General features: G+C 33.1%; 1 pseudogene; it reads right to left on the bottom strand.

Annotated features, from left to right (window-relative positions):
• Window positions 1–1,070: 1,070 nt before the first annotated feature.
• On the bottom strand, window positions 1,071–7,770 carry LOC105539003 (annotated as a pseudogene).
• Between the last annotated feature and the right edge of the window lie 647 nt (window positions 7,771–8,417).

An 8,417-nucleotide genomic window follows, 5' to 3' on the forward strand; every position in this document is an offset into this window, starting at 1 on the left:
ACTGGCCAGACTGAGAGATGTATTCAATATCTAGATAAAGAGCCAAGGAATAGGTTATATTATGCTAGAAAAACTATATGAGCATTCTGTTCCCTGGTTAAAGATTATTCCTCTTGAAGGACAAAAATGAACACATAATCTGTTATTTGGGTACAGCAGTGATAAGAGAGGGTATCCTCAAGTCACACAGACCAGAATGTGAATCATGGCTCTGATGTAAGTTATGTGCCTTTGAGCAAGTCATTTAGACTTCTTTGTATCGTAGTTTCTTCATCTGAAAAATAAAGATAATAATATCTACATTCTTGTTTTATGATGAAGACTAAGGATATGATGCATGTAAAGCACTTAACCACTAATATGTAACACTACAGCTTACCCTTCAGATTTGGTGAGCATACTAAAAGAATCCAAGTAATAAAGCACAGTTATGTGTCTGCTTGGAATCATTCTACATCACTTTGGTTAGTATTGTCAGCTTAGCAATAAATTTTCCAATCCATGAGTAGAAGTTGTCTTGTGAGGTATTTATGTCTTCTCTAGTTTCTATCACAGTGATTTGTAGTTTTCTTTCATAATTGACATTTTGTTGCATGTGTTGAAGGTCAATACAAAGACCTTTCAATTTGTACACAATTCTTAAGATATAAACTGAAAATCTAAACAGCCATGCATTGTGATTTTTTTAAAAAAGGTATTCCAGTGGCTTTCTAACTTAAAATTTGGAGGCAAATTTTCCTTAAGAGGCTATAAAGTCCCAGTATGTTCACATGTTAATAAGTTATCACATATACTCCACCAATTCACAATCTAATGCACATACTATGTACTCAAAACTTTAATCTTTCACAGCACATTGACAAAGTTGTGAGGAAAACAGGACTACCATGACCAAAAAGATGTTACAGAGTGAACACAATTCTGACAGGGAGAACCATAATCAAGAGTGATTTTCTTCAGGAAACAAACAATTCTACAAAAAACAACATGGGAATAGATGTAATTTAAAATATTGAAGACATTAAATGCAGGACTGTGACTCCATATTACCATTTAGTGTATGCGTTGTATTAGAGGATATAAAAATTAACCCCCCATTTATGGAATGTTAAACTGACGTCTAAGATAGTCAAAGCCTCCCATAATTCAATATCCCACACTAGTTTCTGGTTGTACCCAAAAATAACTACCAGTGAACCATTTCACCTCTTAAATAAAAAGCACTTACACTTATATAATGTGAAGGTGGGATTCCCTCCTTCTTAAATATGTTTCTAGAGCTATTAAAAAACTTGCATTTACAAAATAATTGATTAAAATATTCCTTTGGATTGTACATGTAGAGAGACAAGGACCACTGATAAAACACGGTATATAGTTTTAATCAGACCTGGTTTCTTTCTCTCTGGCTTCATTAGAAGCTGGACTCTTCTCGGTTTTAGTTTCTCCATTTTAAGCAGGTAAATAGTTTCTGGTTATCAGCTTTGGCCTGTTTTCTCTTTGCTCCCACTTTCTCCTTGTTGTTTTTCACTTTTTTTGGTCTGAAGATTTATCCTTTCCTGATGCCTTTTTCGGCTTTGTTTCCACTTTTGCGGGAGCAGGTTCACCTGACAACTAGGCAGATCTTGGGCTCTTCCCTCACAGCCCCTACATTAGGCTGAGTTGGCCTTCTTTTGGGCACATTTGCCATTGGCAGGACAAGTGCTGGGTGCCTGCAGGCCCCAGTGCACCAAAAGCCTTGGTGAGGTTGAGCTACCTGGCCACTCCCGGTCCTCCGGCAGACAAAGGAACTGAGAACCACGGGGACAGTGGAAGAGGATGGAACTTGTAGTTTTCAATATACAAGGCTTTCACATCTTTATTAAAGTTATTTCTAAGTATCTTAATCTTTTTGATGCTATTGTAAGTGAACTTTTCTTATTTCATTTTTTGGGATTGTTGTTAATGTGGAGAAACACCAGTGGTTTTTGTGTGTTGATTTTGTACCTTGCAACTTCAATATTTTTATTAGCTTTAAAAGTTCTTTTACAGCATCTTTAGGGTACTGCCTATAAGATCATGTCATCTGCAAACAGAAATAATTTAATTTTTGCTTTCAAATTTGGATGTATTTTATTGCTTTTTCTTACCTAGTTTATTTGGCTAGAACTTCCAATTCCGTATTGAATAGAAGTAGAAAAAATAGACATCCGTATCTTGTTCCTCTCATAAGGAAAAAGCTTTCATTCTTTATCCACTGAGTTTGATGTTAGCTCTGAGTTTGTTATATAAGGCCTTTAGTAAGTTGAGAAAGCTTCCTTGTATCCTTAGTTTATTGAGTGTTTTTATCATAAAGTCATGTTGAATTTTGTCAAATATGCATCAATTGAGATGATCATGAGCTTTTTTCCTCCCTTTTTTTCTACTAATTTAGTGTATTTCATTGGCTGAACTTTCTATGGTGAACCATTCTTGCAGCAAAGAATAAATCCCACTTGATCATGGTATGTGATTCCTTTAATATGCTGCTGAATATGGTTTGCTAGTATTTTGTTGAGCAATTTTTGCATTAATATTCACAGATGTTATTGATCTGTGGTTTCCTTTTTTGTGTACTCTCTTTACCTGTCTTTAATATCAGGGTAATACAGAGCTCATAGAGTGAGTTAGACAGTGTTCTTTTTTAATGTTTGGGAAAGAATGGTGTTAATTCTTCTTTAAATGTTTGGCAGAATTCTCTAGTTAAGTCATCTGATCAAGAATTTTTCTTCAATAGGTGGTTTTGATTACTGATTAAATCTTGTAGTTATAGGTTTAGTCAGATTTTCTATTTATTCATCCTTAAATTTTGGTAGATTCTGTGTTTCCAGAAACTTATTCATTTTATTTAGTTAATCTAATTTGTTGGCATACAATTGTTCATAGTCTCTTAATTTTCAAAAATTTCCGTAAGATTCATATTAATATATAACTTTTATTTCTGATCTTAGTAATCCGAGAGCTCTCCTTTTCTCTTAGTCAATATATCTAAAGCTTTATCATTTTGAAAAGCCATGTTTTGGTTTTGTTGATTTTTTCTGTTGTTTTTGTTGTCTCTATTTCATGCATCTTTGCTTTCATCATTATTTTTTTCCTTTCTTCAGTTAGTTTTGAATTTAGATTGCCCTTCTTTGTCTAGTCATTTAAGTTACACAGCTTGGTAGCTGATTTGAGTTCGTTCTTCTTTTTTTTTTAATGCACCAACATAGATATTTCATAACTACCAATCTTGCTATGAATGTTTGGCTAGTAACACACATTTTATAAATAGTTTAATTTTTCCCAAAGAACTAATAATTGTTACCTTTTATTTTTTCTTTATCTCTTTAGGGTAGGGATATCTCGAGAGTAGGAGTATTCTTAGTCTTTTATTTATTGTATTCCCAATCTATAAGGCAATGAGTGACACATACTTAGTGCTAATAAATGGGATGTGGGATCAAGAACTTAAATTAAAACCAAATTTACATTAGAATGTTATTGGAGATTTGTTATATTTAATGGTTAACAACTTTGGCCTGTATAGTAAAGTTTTTTAAAAAATCAAATGTCTAGAGTCCAGTCTGGTGTAAAGCACCTGGTGATAGGATAATAGAAATTATAAGAAATGTGGTGACCTGTAAACTAAATGCCCCATCAAGACAAAAACCATAGCAACAAAGATAGAACAGAAAACATGTGAACTAGGCTCAGTCCATGTATCTCTGCTGCTTTAGAAACTCACGCTTTTCCACTAGGGGAAGGCATGTTCTAATATTAAAAATTATATACTGTATAAATGTGTGTATATGTATATGTGGATATATATATATATATATGTGGATATATAAATAATTTAAAACACTTGGGGAAATATAGTTTGTGAATTAAATTATTAAAAAAAGAATACAACCAAGATGACTTTTTAATCTAAAAATTTCTAAGGGGATGAAATGAGAATAGGAGATATATAGCAGTCAGAGATGGATTGATATTCAGGAATGGAGTAAGGGTACAAGAGTGGATGCCAACAAACTAGTAGTGAGAAATGAAGAAAATTAACTCTCAATTTTGTTGCCACAAAAGTATATGAGGTCATTTGCTGAGCAACGAAAATGGTAGTAGTAGAAAGAATCTCACAAATCTCAGGTCAGAGCAACAATGGCAATTACCTAAATTACTTTATTATATGAATATTTGACTTAATAAGCACAGTCCTTAACTTCTCATTTCACAGGAAACTGTTAGCTCATCCAATAAAATCTAACTCATTCTGTGGCACTGATCTTGTTAGATGAGCAATGCTTTGGAAAGTTTTATAGGCTTAAGCAAACATCATTAAATACTTTCTTACTGAGTTTTTAAAGTCGTATCCAGCCCCTCCTATATGTGTCATAACTAATTATAGGTTGATTTCTGGGACTTACTGAAAACTTTCTTACTGTTTTATATTCACAAACACATAAGAATCTCATAAATACATCACTGTGTATGCATTCCTTCCCACCCCTCTAAGGACACTAGCGTTTTGTTTTTAAAATCTGAGAATCTGGAAAGAAACTCACTTCGACTTGCTAATAAGCAATGTACATACCTGGTTTGTAGGAAGTGCTTGTACTATTGTGCTTAGATGAGAAATATGACATGGTAGAAATACACTGAGAGGAATAGAAATGTGTAGTCTAGTAAGCAGAATGTGTAAAGCCAAAATATGTTAAAGAAGAATGTTCACTTTTAAAAACAGATATGGGGGTACACCTGCATTTTTGTTGTGTGAATTTTTGCATAGTGATAAAGTCTCGGCTTTCAATGTAACTACCACCCCAATAGTGTGCATTGTATCCATTAGTTAACTTCTTATACTTTACCTCTTTCTCATCCTCCCACTTTTCTGAGACTTCAATGTTTATTATTCCACTCCCTATATCCATGTATACATATTATTTAGCTCTCACTTATAATTGAGAACATGAGAACATGCAGTACTTGACTTTCTTTTCCTGAATAATTTCACTTAAGATAATGGTCTCCAGTTCCTGTTGCTGCAAAATACATGATTTCATTTTTTATGCCTAAGCAGTATTCCATTTTCTTTATGTAGACGTACACTTATAGACACTTAGGCTGATGGTTGATTCCATATCTTTGTTATTGTGAATAGTGCTGCGATAAACTTCTAAGTGCAGGTATCTTTTTCATATAATGATTTCTTTTTTGTAGATACCTAGTAGTGGGATTGCTGAATTGAATTGTAGTTTTCTTTTTAGTTCTTTGAAAATCTCCATACTGTTTCAATAGAGGTTGTGCTAATTTACATTCTTACTAACAGTATCTAAATATTCCCTTTTCTCTGCATCCTCATCAACATCTGCTAATTTTTGACTTTTTAATAATAGCCATTCTGGCTGATGTAAGATGGCACCTCATTGTGGTTGTATTTTGCCTTTCTCTGATTATTAGTCATGTTGTGCTTTTTAAAAATATGTCTTTTTGGCCAACTGTATGTGTTCTTTTGGAAGATGCTTGTGTTCTTTGTCCACTTTTTTTGTTGTTTGTTTGTTTGTTGTTTTTCTTGCTGAATTGTTTGAGTTACTTGTAGATTCTGGATATTAGTCCTCTGTTGAATGCATACTTTGCAAATCCCATTCTGTAGGTTTTCTATTCATTTTATTGATTATTTCTTTTGCTGTGAAGAAACATTTTAGTTTAATTTAGTCCCATTGATCTACTTTTGTTATTGTTGCATTTGCTTTTGAGGTCTTAGTTATGAACACTTCGCCTAGGACAATGTGCAGAAGAATTTTTCCTAGGTTTTCTTCTGAAATTTTTATAGTTTCAGGGCTTACATTTAAGACTTTAATTCATCTTTTTGTTAATTTTTTGTTTATGGTGAGAGATAGGAGACCAGTTCTTTTTTTCTACATATGGCTATCCACTTTTCAAAGCACCGTTTAATGAATAGGGTATCCTTTCCTCAGTTTATTTTTTGTTGACTATATGGCTGTAAGTATGTGACTTTTTTTTCTGGGTTCTGAATTATTGATGATACTGGTATGAGATGCAATAAGTTAGAGAGGATAAGTTGTGAGATTCAATATTTAATACGTTAGTTGAGAATACAAGCTCTCACTTATTATTGCATATTTAGACAATAATTTCACAAATACACTCCAGTACCCCACAACCCTTACACCCTTCAAGTAATTTTTCACAAAGTGAAAACAATGATCTTTGAAATTATTTTTAATCATGATGCTTTTTATATGACTCTCATTACCTTTATAGTAAGAATAATATAAACTCAAGTCTTCAGCATAAAACTCTAGATTCGACCAAGATGCAGTAAGAGGGAGTGGTTTTATCCTCATACCTAAAACAACTAATAAACTAGACAAAATATACTTAACAATGTTTCTCATACATTGGACACCAGGCACAGGATATTGATTCTCAAGGGAAGAAATAAATGAAGTGAGACCTAAAATGGCACCTGTTTGCTCCTTGGAGATTTTTCAGGTGAAAGCACAGGAAGGTGAAACCTAAGCGGACCTTAAATCTCCATGAGGTGAAGACAAGCAACTGGAGTTCAGAGGGCAGAGTAAGAGAGGTTGGGAGCTCTACAGAGACACCCTTTCTAGTCTTCAGCTCGATGTTGATCATGATGTGTGTGTTAGGAAACTACACAAGGCCAAGAAAAGAACACCCTAAATGAAGTACATAGATAATAATCCTTGGAGTTCACACAGAACTGAAAATATTTTGTGGTCCTACCAACAGAGTGAAAAACTTCATAATACATGAGTAGCATGTAGAGTGTTCGGTAGGGCATTGCCTCTGTAGTGTGTGGGTACAAGTGGCCCTAGAATAAAGGCTACTCTGGTTTATCTAACAAAACATTAAAGCAAGTCTCTCACACACACAAACATCAAACCTTTTCCAAGTAATTTAATTGTATTCAGGGACAGAGATGAAAAGTATTTAAAGAAAATTTTTTAAAATCCAGTGTCCAACAAAGTGAAATTCAAAGTCTGGTATCCACAGAAGCAGGAAAATATAACCCGTAATATGAAAAAATATGAATCAGGTAAACAGACTCAGAAATGAGACAAATAGTATAATTGATGATGAGGGCATTAAATCAGCTATCCTATGTGTTCAAGAAGGTAAAAGAAAAATAGAACATATTAAGTAGATTCAAGAAAGATATGTATTTTTTAAAAGTGTATTTTTAAAGATGAGAAAACACAATGCTTGGAGAGGAAAATGTACTATATGGTTATTAACAACAGATTAGACAATGCAGAAAAAAGGCTTGTAGACTTGAAGACACAACATTAGAAATCAACAAAAAGAAAACAGAAAAAATATTCTGAAGAAAAAAATGAAGAGAGCATTAGTAAGCTGTGGGACTTCATGCAGCTTATGAGAAGTGGTAAAAATTATGAAAAATGTGAAGAAATAACAGAAATAATCTTAATTTGATAGAAACTACAAACTCATAGATACAAAGATCTTAGTAGATCTCAAGCACAAGAAACATGAAGGACACATAAAAACCTTTTTTTAAAGTTCCATCTCTGCATTTGAGTCTAACCATTACTCTCATTTCCAAAAAAAATATACTTTCATTCTTATTTGTTTTATTTCTATAGTATTCTTTATTCTTAGAATGCTGGTTATCCCTTCAAGTGCTTCAACACTTTCTAATATCTCTGAAGGCCAGGTCCTTTGTGGAGCCTGGTCATGACCATCTCTGCTCAACCACTCCTCCATCCTACTTCCAAGTGAATATGGTCTCTTTAGTGGTTCTCTACTTATTTGTGTATAACTTTAAATAAAATTTTTATCCTGTTGCCTATGAGCTTCTCTTACTCATCTTTAAAATACTAATAATCAGTAGGTTCCACCCAGTAAGTGTTTGAGAAAAAAATGAAGAATGTAAGCTCTATGGATATATCTTTGTTGTTACTATATTTTCAGCATCTAATAATACTTAGAGTAACAGTCCTCAATTATTATATTCAAAGACGAAAGGACTTTTCATTGGTTCACATTTGTAAAATCAAATGGTGTCTATATGCTTCCATGTGCAAAACAAAAGATCCATGAGCAATATCCTAGTGTGTATGCACCTGTGTTTGTATGTATATTTGTGTGTATGTAAGTGTAGATTTGATGGTGAGAAAATATACACATAATTAATGAAATAAAAAAAGATAATTTCAGATACTGAAAAGTTTTATGTTGACAATAAAACACATTGATTTAGGTTGGAGTATTTTAAATAATTAGGAAAATCTTTACTGAACTAGTAATGTTTGAACTGTTACTTCTGGAAAGAAGAAATGGCCGTTTACATTTCTGGCTCAGTAGTTTTCCAGGCAGAGGAAACAGTAACAACAATGAGGTAAACAGTGAAT

This window comes from Mandrillus leucophaeus, unplaced genomic scaffold (genome assembly GCF_000951045.1).
Source record: "Mandrillus leucophaeus isolate KB7577 unplaced genomic scaffold, Mleu.le_1.0 Scaffold1036, whole genome shotgun sequence".
NCBI lineage: Eukaryota > Metazoa > Chordata > Mammalia > Primates > Cercopithecidae > Mandrillus > Mandrillus leucophaeus.